Source organism: Stylophora pistillata, chromosome 5, assembly GCF_964205215.1.
Source record: "Stylophora pistillata chromosome 5, jaStyPist1.2, whole genome shotgun sequence".
NCBI lineage: Eukaryota > Metazoa > Cnidaria > Anthozoa > Scleractinia > Pocilloporidae > Stylophora > Stylophora pistillata.
Window position 1 is genome coordinate 827,501 of NC_142523.1, and position 13,153 is coordinate 840,653.

The 13,153-nt window shown below is 38.2% G+C and overlaps 1 pseudogene across 1 annotated transcript in view; it reads left to right on the forward strand.

The window, feature by feature from the left end:
• The window catches only part of LOC148729743 (DELTA-stichotoxin-Hcr4a pseudogene), a 164,356-nt pseudogene that overhangs the window by 146,355 nt on the left and 4,848 nt on the right, over positions 1–13,153 (forward strand). The window lies entirely within an intron of this gene.

The following is a 13,153-nucleotide window of genomic DNA, read 5'->3' on the forward strand; positions in this document are numbered from 1 at the left end:
TTTCTGCCCAATCAGAGTGAAGTGTGCTTTAGAGTCCTTTCGTGTGTTTTAAAACGCACATATACAAGAAGCTCAGTTGCTCGCTTTGGTTGTTTGGGCCGTGCAACGGAGCCTTGCTCGAGGTGAAAAGTGTCAGTCTCAGCACACAATGTAAGAGAAATCGATCAGATTGTCCGCAAAAATCTCACCTTAAATTATACTGAATACTTTCGCGGGTATCACAAGAGAACGTGTATAAAAGTTGCGAGGTTCGTATAAAACACAATGGTTGCAGGCGTTGGTATGTCGCTTTAAACGTTAAACGAGATGTAAGCTTACATCTTTCTAGATTTTTTGTACAATTTGCTGTGACTGAAACTTTGCCAATCTCGTGAAGTTATTTCGTCGCACGTGCCACGCAGGTATGTTGAGCAACTGGCGCTTATACTTACGTAGCTTTCTGTGCACGCCAAAATCTAATTATTTGCTTTGTAGTAAAATCTTTCACAATGCTGCTAAAGTTGCAGAGAACGTTAAGTTCGTAGACGACCTCCAGCAAGCGCTTACAGAAAGCTTAGCTGTGTTTCTGGTTAGCTAATTGAAATCTGAACAAAAACTAATTATCGAGAACATAGTGGGAAGGAGAGATGTTTTCAAACAGTTACCGAAGGGGTTTGGAAAGAGTTGAATCTTTCAACTGCTGCCTAGAGTGTTCAAATTCTTGAGCTCGAAAGGCCACGGATTCTCTTCTACTCCCTTGGTCATTGTCATTTCACCTCATTTGTCGATTGTTGAAGACCAAGTTAAATACTTTTGATCATTGGGAATCGATGCTGCTTTCATTGGGGAAAGCAGAACCAAAGACAATAGTGGATGGAAAGGGCGGGTTTGCTTTATTCTTTGTTTGCACGTGACGTTGGCATAAATTAAAAAACCGGGGTCAGCCATGTTGGGGGATAACCACGCGTTACAATCCCTGTAACATAGCTGTCTGAGGTGTAAGTTGAAGGTGTTACGCATATACTTGTCAATGTCATGCATTATAAATAGCTGTCAACACTTGTAATTAGGTATGCCAATGTAGACTATTTTAAGACTTGTGCTGTAGTTTGGATTGTAATACCTTTATTTTGTGTGAACGGTAAACTTTTTTTGTTTGGATACTACACCGCCCAAGTGCTTTGCGGAAGCCGGTATGATCGTTTTACAGTTTTAGTTTCCCCTCTTATCATGCCACAACTCTGTGTTGTCTGTGGTTGTTTTGAATTTGGTTGTGTTACAGGTATGAACAAGCAAGCACTTGAAAAGTGATTATTGTTTAAGCTTTCAAGGCTGTATGTTTATTTTGTAATAAAAATTTTCCAAACTTAGCGCATACGCATATAGTTTAGTTTGAGATTCAGCTAATTACTGATACTTGTGGGATTGATGCTGTGTTTTCTAAATAGTGATAATAACAACACAAACTGGGGGATAACCACGCATATACTTTGCGGAAGCCGGTATTGTTTCGTTGATAAAGGCAAACCATAGTGTGCTATGCACTCACCAATTTATCAGAGTCCAAGCATTGTACCATTTGATCGAGGTGAACTTACAACCAGTTTGATTCCAGGTACTTCATGTACAATTTTTCATATAAAGGCTGTAGTTAAGGCTAGCCACAATCTGTCATTAAAGAACTTTAGTAATTCTCAAGTTGAAAAAAACACAGCTTTAAGGTACACCATTGACAAGCAACATTGAGACCACTGTCAGAAATTGTCAAAGACTCATGGTCAGAAATTGTCAGACTGGTAAGCTTTGTGAGCCCTACCCTCGTTTTCACAACCCCACCTCATGGCCGCAGTTGAAAACTTATGGGCTTCAGGGTAGCATATGGACCTAACAAGACTCATAGCAGGCTTAGCTGTGTTTGTTTTGCAAGCAGTTTTTAGATTGGAAGCAGTAATACGACCTGCCTGCCTGCCATTTGGTACCAAACTTTATATTGTGACTGCTTTCTAGTTGAAGCTTCTATTGCTCCACACTCATCAGGTGTAATCTCAAGCAATATTTGTTGACACTGCTGCAACAACTCTTTGTACCGGTAATCTAACTGCAAACACTCTTCTCTAAAAAAAAAAGCTATTGGGCAAGGGCTTGGGTACATTACCAATTTCTTTACAAGTATACTGCTCATTTAAAGGTGCGACAAGAGACAAGACTGCTGGATTTACTGTACAGCCACAAATACTTCTAAAAATAGTTTTCTGCTCCTCTGGGGTTGGGGCAGGTGTCCTGGTTGTTCAGATCCCAGGGTTAGATCTAGTAGCCGTAGGACTTACCAGTGTTTCTCCACCATCATTTTATGCTTCCATCAGGCAGAGGTAAAATCCATCTCACTTATAGGTAATGGGGATTTCTTTCATATGACTAGAGAGAAACTATTTGTTCTTTTCTTGTGTGCATGTGGTAGAATCTCTAATTCTAACACCAGCTTCCGCAGTAAAAATCTCTCCCCCAACATGAGACCACCCTTCACATAACCCTGCTATGCAATAGCAATGGGAAGCAATTACAGTTCCATATTTTTCTGCCAGAAACCATGTTCAAAGTGGGATGTCCCGGGCTCTCTGTGAGCGATTCACTAAGTGAGAGTACGCAAAAAGTCTTAATTCTAAATCCAAAATTTACATCCTTGAAATATGCCATATCACTCGCTAGTGTGAGTACTATGAGTGATATGTCTTCTGAACTTGTAGCTGTCGTTTCAAGATCGAGTAGATCGCTCTGACAAAGGGCTAACGCTCGAAACGTCAGCTTTTTAACTCTTAGCGGTGGCCAATTTACAATTTCAATTTAGTTGAAGTAACCAAATTACCTAGTAAAACAAGAGTTGTTAGCCGAGGTCGATAAAAGATGAGTCCTTTATTTTTCTCAGTTTGCTTCTCTCCGAGATCATCAGAAAAAAATACACTACCGTGACTAACTCTGGCGAACACAACAACTTCATTTGGGTTTTTGTAAGTAGTTCACAATATCTGGATATTGAACGTTCAGAAGGAGCTCGATGTTTTCGGAGAAATCACTTTTCCTCAACGCATATCGGTCGAAGCCTTAAACAGGTATTTTTTCGTGGTACCTTGACTTCATAGGACCATCTACATCCGAAAATTAATCCGAATACTGAAGGTTCACATCGGGCACGCCTTCGGAAGAAGCCATTTTGAAAGCTTAGTTATCCCACAACATTGCGGCCGCGTATGACGTAGCAAATTTTTGTCACGTGGTTGAAAAAAAAGAATTATAAATGTCAGCTCAGTACTGGGTTATCCACCTTCTAATAAACAAAAGTTTCCACGCTTAGCTTTTCTTTTTTTTCTTCAGGCGAAGATTAGATTAGGTTTTGGCGCGCACAGGAAGCTGCGTAAGCGCCAGTTGCTCGGCATACCTGCGTGGCCCGTCCGACGAAATGGCTTCACGGGATTGCAAAAGTTTCAGTTACAGCAAATTATACAAAAAATCTGCACTGGTAGAAAGATTTAAGCTTACATCTCGTTTAACGTTTAAAGTGACATATCAATGCCTGCAACCATTATGTATTATACGAACCTAGCAAACTATTAAACACGTTTTCTTGTGATACCTGCGAAAGTATTTAGTATAATTACCAGTAAGATTTCGCTGACAATCTGATCGATTTCTCTTACATTGTGTACTGAGACTGAAACTTTTCACCACGGGCAAAGCTTTGTCGCACGGCTCAAACAAACATAGCGAGCAACAGCTTCTTTTATATATCCGTATTAAAACACACGAAAGGACTCCAAAGCACACTACACTCTGATTGCACAGAAAAAAACAAAGATTTTCTGGCCCCAATCAGATGCCTGCACGACTGCGACCATTTGGAACCAGTCTTGTAAGACAATGTCCCCAGAGGCTCTTCTGCCCTTAACTTGAAATCGACTCAGCCCCTGGGTCTCCGAGGATGAATCAATACGCGCTCCATTCAAAATATAGACCATAGCATTTTCGAACTGATACAGATGATTGTATTCTAACATTTTCTTTTCATTCGGAACGGCTTCAAATGACTGAAATACGTCCAAAAGTAAACGAGATCGTTGTGTAGTTGTTAGCACGTTTGAACACACAGTTTGAAGAAAACAAAGGATTAAAAATTATATTTTCCCAAGAAAATAAGAATAAAAAATTAGCAGAAAAACGCACATTCTAATTTTTAGTGAGCGGCCCTATCGACTATAGCGAATAAATCTCCTGGTAGAAAAAAAAAAGATTGGCAAAAACTAAAAAGAACTTACAATAAAATCTATATGGAGCCGTACTGTCCGTTGAATTGACCGATCACAAAGCGCAAAGCGCACAGATCGAGGCTGATGAGAGTTAAAATTAATTTTGAAAGATTTTGTAAACTGTTGGAGCCTCAGGATTGTACATTTCGTTGGATTGCGGTTGAGTTTCAGTTTCTTCGGCTAATCCGTCACATCCAAATTAAAAATGTGAAATACAACGTGCTGCCGGCGGAAAATCATGGAAACCACTTGGACATAGGATAAGGGACTAAATCAGACCAGAATTCATAATAATAATAATAATAATAATAATAATAATAATAATAATAATGATAATGACCTTTATTAGCATACTTCCATATAGTGGCTCTTCGCTACTAATATAAGAACTAACTATATAAATAATACTTACAATGAATCATAATTGATAAAATAGTGAATAATAAAAACTATACTAGATTATCCATTACATGTCAGTATGTGTCTCTTAAGATTTATACAAAAAAGTGCATGGTCACTGCAATTCCTTAGCTTCACAGGAAGCTTATTTTAAATGCAAAAGCTAAAGCGCTTGCGAAAAAAAACAAAACAAAAACAAAACAAAACACGCAGAACACTTAAAAAAATTAAGGGTTGAAATTTATATACTGTCTTATAAATATAGTTGACTATGAGAACCTGGCGTGACGTTATGATATTTCTTTGTCCATTTCAAAACTCATTGATCATTTTTAGAAGAATTTCTTTTCGCTTTTTGTCGTCTTGAGAATTCGAATTCCGTTCCTTATAAGGTTTGAATCCGCTTTCTTTAGATTGAACCCTTCAGCCATTGAGCCATTCCCGGTTCTGATTGTGAGGACATTCAGTTTTAAAATAATTTGGTCATCACCTTTGGTTCAGGCGGCAAGGCAAGTTACTTATCGGTATTCTAGGTGAGTATTCTGTTCCCGAGAGGATGTGTTTTGTCATCAGTGTAATGATGAATCACTGTACAAGGTTCGAAGACATACCACTTCCCGAGCACATGAGTTAGAGGTCAGTTTTGCAAGTCGCGGACGAAGTTATTTTCCCTTTGATTTCCCCGTCCATGAATCGAATTCATAGGGAAAAACGAGATTCGGTGGCTTCAATAATGAAGCGAATAGACGAGAGATTGGCTAAACATTCGTTACATTTCTATTATTATGTGTCATGTGGGTATGGGAAATTATTTCTAGTCCCGCCAAACGGCTTCATATCAGTGACAAACGACGAAAGCAAAACAAGTCAATTCCAAATCGCTGTTCAGTCGTTAGTACGTTTGAATAAACTCTTTAAAGAAAAGAAAAAAATAGCTCCCAAGAAAATGTCCGTAAAACTTACCGAGAAAAGACAAACAGGCATCAGAAACAGCTTTGAATTTTAGCGCGCAGCTCAGTAAAATAAGGCTGTAGAAAGACAAGTAGGTTGTAGAAGAGTTAATTTTCAGTGACAGTGGCAATCAAAATGCGAGCATATATATTTTTCAAATGAAAGTATACGGTATGTCTTAGATTTTGGCTGGATTCTTGATTTTAGTTCTTTCTTTGATACAAACTGTTTATGTTTTAACTTGCAATTCCACCGAGAATGTCAAAATCAATAGGTTTTTGTCCGACTCTAACTCTCTGACCCCGTTCTGAATAGGTATCCCGCGCGCTAACCTAATTATCCCTTACGGTTTTACGCTGTTTGTAGACCGTCCGGATACTTCGATGCAAAGTTGCGACCTGATTTACTTGTTTGTATATGTTGTGTTATCTTTTAATGGCGCATACTCTTGCCGTTTCGTCGAGTATTTTTAAATTGGGCAACCTTAATCTCTTGCTATTTGCTATCTGGTCGTTGTTTGATCTTGTAACACTATAATTTCAGTGTCGTCACGAGTACTAAACTGGATTGTGGAGACTGCGTACATTGAACATCATCAGCCTAAAGATAGATGCAACAACCAGTAACACAATATTCATTCTAAATTGATATTCCCCTGTTTAATTTTCATCAAAACAAAGAAAAAAGTATTTTGTATTGATTATTTTTTTTGGAACTTTTGAGCGACTTCCGAAAATGAGCTTATTTTGAATGACATACCAAATGAAAGGGAAAGACAAAAATCTCGGCCAGGATTGTATTCTATCTCATATTCGACCCAATCCTCTTCAAATATCGGCACATTAAGCTCAAAGTTAATCGCAATACTTTTTCCTGCGTCACCGTGCAACTTTTAACCCTTATCATATTTTGAAGGCTAACAAATTTGGAAATTATGCAGTGGCAGAGTATTGCATTTCAGTTTAGTGAATGCGTCATAGAAACAATACAATACAATACAATACAATACAATATTCTTTATTTAACGAAGGTGACGTAATTAACGCAATGAATTTTCTAACTTACGGCCTTCACAACAAACCCCCCATCCCACCCCAGGGGAGGACATCCATCACACAGTAATCTCGTGTGTGAGAAATTAACGTCTCCTACCCCAACCCTGCAGGAGACGGGACCTCCATTTATTCATCCCTATCCGAGAAGACTAGAATATCTAACCATTTCTTGATGTTATAGAAAGGTAGCAAAGCGCACGAAAAATCCCCGTATACTCGTGAAACTTGAATCATCATTTATTTATTGATATAAAAAGAGAATATGACGAGGTGCTAGCGTGCGCTGGGCTTATCTCGCTTCATGAGCGGCGCGAGAATATTGCCAACAAGCTCTTTTCTAACGTTCTTGTACCAGGTTACAAGTTGCATAAGCTCCTGTCGCCCAGGAATGTATCTAGAGTGGACTTAAGGAAAAAGCGCGCTTTCAATTTACCTGTGGTTCGTACGAACAGGTCCCATGATAGTTTTATCTTTCATCATTCGCGCACGCTTTGTATAAGCTGACCTTATTGTATGAGCTGACCTTATTGTATGTTACCTAATTTTTAATATTTTAAAAGTATGTTACCATTTCTTATATATTTCTTAATATTGTAAATGAATGCGTAATTCAACCTTTGGTTGCATTGTTTTTCAAATAAACTATCTATCTATCTATCAGAATGCGATGGAACGCTTGCAAATCTTCTCTTTCTATTATGATTTCTAGTTTATCTGTTTTGTTTTTCGTGACATGTCTGTTAAGTAGCTAATTAGCTAAGAACATTTTGGCCACGTTAAATAAAGGTTATTGTATTGTATTGTAAGTCAGTCGCGCACTTTGGCTCATTGCCTAATTAACATTTGCTAGAATGAAAACATAACGTGACGATTTTTCACCGAAAATTTATTTTTTCATTTCAGGAATCAGAAACCATTGAAAGAGTTTAATTTCCCAGAAAGACGTCGTTGAGCTCTCTTTAATTTTAGTTCATGCCGGGCTTTTTGAGTCGAGTGCAAGGGGAGTTCAAACTGCTCTTGCTCTTGACGGAGTCTGCAGTTACTGCAGATTAGTTAAACGTTATTGATCGAAAGGACAACTATTTCCAAAGTCGTTTGTTTTGGTGAAGGCGATAAGGCGGATCAGGTGGCTTGAGTGTTTAAAGCTATTATTTTACGTGATTGAGTGTAATTTTGACCCGTTAAGCACAACTGAAAAAGAGTTAAAGAATGTTTTCCCGCCATAGTTTGACGTGGCACGTAACGAAAGTATGTACGGTTATTTTTTTTAAGTATTTGGTTTAGACCTATGGCAATTAAATGAAAAAGCATCAAGCATACCCAAAATATAGAATATTTATACCCATTCTTTCTAGTTTTTGGGCAAGAAGGTTTCAGTTATTGTTTTTAGACCGATTAGTGTATCATGAAAAGAAATCGACTTGATCCAGCCTCCTTCGAGTCGGTGAAATATGAGGTCACACTGAATTTATAGAACAATCCCAGGATTTCAAAACAATCTGCAAAGTGACTTTTATGTTTTCCACGCATGTTCGATGAATGTAAAACAAGTTATTGTGGCTATTAATTTCACATCTGTAAATTGAAGTGCTTAAAGTTGTAGTTTGATGTAGTAGTTAAAAAGAGAACTTTCTCTGGCATAAACTACTTTTCACAATGGTACAGATTGAATTGGAAGGATATTGAAGGAATTTCAATCATTCATATGCAAAAGCGAACTTACATTACAAACTGTAAAGGCCAAAAAATTAAGTTTTCATAAAAAAGCTTAAATCCTTTTTTCTTTATTTTTCAGTTATGGCGGAAGGATTCACATCAGTATCTGGAGTAAAACTTGATTGGGATGAAAGCACATCTAATGGTAAGAAAGATAGAAGCTGCTTGCAAATTCAACAAATTCGACTTTTAAATCACGAAATGTTAGACATTAATTTAGAAAAAGATGACTTTTCCATAATTAGATAACCTTATCTTGACACTAAGGGAGTGTTTAGAGGACCCTTTGGGGAGAATTTCCAGGAAACATCACGCAACAACAATTCTCGCGTGCGTTTTACCATCTCCATTTCCCTAGCTAGTTTCGAGCCCCCAATGCAGTTAGCAGCGCATGCCACAAGTGGCGCCATGTACGTACGGACGTACAGTCATAACCTACCAAATTTTGGTCGTTCGACCAACTTTTTCAGCTTAATAGGTTTGTTTTACTGCCATTTTTTAGAAGTATGGGGCTACGCTGTGACGCTGCGAGTTCCGCTGTGAAATCTTAAGTATCGAAGCTGATAAAAAAAAAAACCGACATTTGACAAACTAAAATTCTTTTATCATATATGTTTATTAAAGATAAGGCAGAGGATCTCCAAGATAAAGAGAGACTTGCCGATGTCACTTTGAGAGGTAAGAAGTTTCACTCTTTCTCAGGGAGGCAGTATGACAAGGGGATGAGCTAATCAGACTCAAAATCCAGCGGTTCCTCCTTTATCAAGTACAGTCCAACAAACGGCTGTGTTAATAATTTTTTTAGAATTTAAGCCTGCTTTTAATAATCATCAGCCAACCTCATGATGAAATTGCCTCCTGCCTGCGGGGTCTTTTAACTAGTTCATGTTTTATTAACTCTCTCACGAGAATCGGAATGAAGTGCTAGGAGGTCCATAATAAAACGTTAAACCTAAATATTGATTTAGGAATTGATTTGTTTTTTTCAAATTCATATTTTCGCCTATTTCATTGTTTCCTTTTTGTTATTTGAAACATAATATTAGACACGCTAGTTATTTTTACGGAAACAATTTTTTTTTAGTTTCAAGAAATTATTTACGGGTGTAGATATTTGTGAAAAGTTTAAAAATGAAATGTATATCACCTGCCAATAGTATGAAATAAATGGAAAATGCGAGACCGGGTAATGGCGTCCTGGATGGCTTGTTGTTATCATGGAGATAATTGAGAAAGAAAAAAGAAAGGCTTAAAAGATTCACAGGTCTGCTGCACTTTCCAATTAAACAGCAGCATTCAAAATTGTCCGTATTGTAACCAATTATACTCAGCTGATTTTTACTTCAGGACGGTGATTCGAACGTAGCTACAATAATTCCAATGTGATCTCGCGAAAAATTGTCCACAGATCTCATCAAAGACGAAGCTCTGACATAAAACTATTGCTGATACGTTAAAGATTGAGATTATCATACATAAGTGCATGCTTTCGTTTTACGATTCTGTAAATGAACAGATGAGAACTTCGTGGAAAGGGAATGTTTTGAGATCAAGCATTGCCAGCTCAGTATTAAAACGAATTTTTTTCATCATCCGAGCTCGCTTGTAGTGAATATGTAGTCAGCGATTGCCAATAAACCAAGAGCCATAATGGGGTCCCATTATGGCTCTTGCAATAAACTTAAAGATAGAGAGATGAAGATGAATTTGACGCTATTATTACCCGTCTTTACTGAGTAAGTAGAAATCATCATGGCACTTGCGTAATGCTTTTATCACTGGTGGCTCTTTTATCTTTCCCTGTAGATTCAGACCAGGACCAATTCAGCATGGTTGACCCATTTGATTGTGCGTCGTATCTACCTCCTTAACGAAATATTTTGAGTTATCTTCAGAACAAAGACACAAGGACTATAGTGCTGTCAGATTAGTGCTACTTAAATGAAAGATGGCCAGTTTTAAGATAAAAGAAGGTATAGGAAAGGAGAAATTGATTGACAATCTGAAGAAGTTATTTGACATTCCTAACAATGAGAGCGCCGTTTTGGTTAATAATGAGGTGATTTTTCAGGAAAACGTACGGTATTTATGCAAATTTAAGTGTGTTCGTTTCGAAAAAAATTTTTGATAATCTGATTTCAGTTGTTTTTATATCACTGATGGCGTCTCGAGAACCATTCTCCGCTATAAACAACTGAACTCCGTTTGAAATTTTTGACTGTTATACTAATTGAAGTATTTCAAGCAGTAAGATATGGAGACATGTCAAAATTGCTTAATCAGTTGTTTTTTGGTGCGCTATAGAAATAAAAAAATTATTATTAAAATTATTGTTTCAAAGCTGAATAAGCGTTCTACCATGGGCACAAAAAGTAAAGATAATTACGGTAATTAACCGATCATTTTGATAACTGATAGAATTCTTGTGTCGAAGAAGTTACGAGTCTTCATCCACCCTTTTAACATTGCTCTCTTTTATTCGATTGGAGTTGATCTTATTTCTATAATTTCCCAACCTGGAAATACAGGTTATTCTGTACAAATTTGCAAAGTCAAATTTTCTTCTTCCTTAAACTCAACAAACGTTTCTCCCTCCACCTCCCCTTGTTCAAATTTACATGAAAACAACATTAATTAGCCTCAGGTGTCAATGAAAACACAACGTGTCCAGAGTCTTGCTCGCTACAGGACGAAAAACATCTTTCTATATTTCTTTACCGAGTTCAAAACTTACTATCTTTCTCATTCTTCACAAAACATAATGCTATCGATATTGCTGATCCTAACAGTGTCATCTGTGAACTTCGTAGTGGACCTTGTGTAAGTGTTTAATTTCAAGTTAAAATTTGCGCTCGATTCCCGTGTTGATACACGGGAATGCGATAAACACCAAACCAATTTAGGATCTTTTCTTTCTTTATTCCTTTCCTATTCTTTGAGGTGTTCATATATCGAAGTGTTCAACTGAAATCATTACGTGAAGAAATTACATAAGTATTATCCGATCCTAGCTTTAAGAATAATATTAATTTGGGCAACGAGCACGCGGCAATTAAAGGAACCAAGAAAAGTAAAAAACTAGAGATAGGTTTCGCTTTGAATCTCATCTACGAGTTGACGTAATCACAAATTAAATTGTTACTAACCAAAGTTCGCGGGTCTTGACTACTTTATCGAGGATTACGGTCTAACTTGTCTTCTATTTAGAAACGATCTTGATTACACGGGTCTTATCCTGACCTGAAGAGCTATAATTTTTCAGTTAAGCCATAATTAAAATGAAATAATCACGGAGGCGGTTATCAACCATAAAATATTTCGCAGCTTCTTTCGGAAGCGGTAGCGTTCAGCTTTGACGGAAGTAGTTACACCTTGGTCATTAGTTAAGGAGTGGTTGAGCATCGCAGCGCGGAAGGTCGATTCCTCATGGGGACCTATGAATTGAGGGAAGACTGTGCAAGTGGTAAGCCTAGCAGTTGATACCTGGGAGGGATCTTGGATATTACCAAATGGATCGTGCATCAAATTTGCGTCCAGCACAGGCATCCCAAGCTCAAGTCTCGAGGAAAAGTGAAAGATAATTTCATGGAAGTGTCACGCGTTGTGTGACGCAGTGTTAATTTACGCGAGGAACCGTTGTGAATTGGATGCGTTCTACTGAATGGTTGGGTTTCAGGTGACGTCACAAGCTTTGCTGAAGTTAGTGTCCGCCATGTTGGTGTCCCTCGGGTGTCAAATTTATGAATAATTAGTCAATTTCTATGGTGAAGCCCTCTCTCTTATCGCCGTATTATTTCGCCAACTACATGAATATCGAGAAAGAAAAAAGCGATGAAAGTATCTGGCATTCATCTTAAGGTATCCCAGTGCTCTCTGAGTATGCCGAAAGCTTAGAGAGTTGGAAGGAAAGATGTTTGCAAAAGATCTCGGTCATTAGGGTTGACCCTGCAAGCCTACCAGCCGAGAAGCTCAGTCCAAAATGCTTGCCTCCTGTGGAAGCGTCGGACTTGCTGAGTTACCTCGTTCTTGAGACCAGCTTCTACACCAAAAAGCAGTTCAAGGCGTTCAAGAGTCTAGAGGCGTTTAATCAAATGGTGTCGGGATTTGTAACCTCAGTTGTAGGCAAAGTAATCACCGACAGGTATGCCGTGAGAGCACGAGTTTGGCAATCACAGCATATGAATGATCCTTTAGTGAACATTTGGGTCATTTCCGAAAACGATGAGACTATTTTGTCAGCCCATTGCTTGGGATGCAAAGCTGGACTGGCTGAGTCATGCTCACTTATCGCGAGTGTTTTGTTTATGTTAGAGGCAACTACTAGAATTCATGGCAAGCTCGCTGGGTGTCACGAAAACTCAGACACCGAAAACTCAGGTCCCTCGAAGTGTTATCCAAGCTTCCGAAGGGCTCCATAATTCGATAGTGCATAGCATAAAGCATGAACCAATTTTTTTTTATAATATAACCGGTGGAATAATGCAACAAATCCGACGCGAAAGACGGACAACAATATCAAGAGTGATTCTTCAGTGAAGCGAATCGTGACGGCGCTGATGCCGAGTCTTCTTTCGCGTTGTTTTTCTCTTTCTGCCTCATTTAAGAACTCTAGCCCAAGGGTCGCAAAATTGTCTTCGTTTTGGGACTGGTGGGCCGAGTCTCTGTTTGTATCCATTATTATCGCGAAATATTTAAGAATTTTAACAGAACGACAACAAGGATCTGTGCGACGAAGTACAAAAAGGTAAACAAACG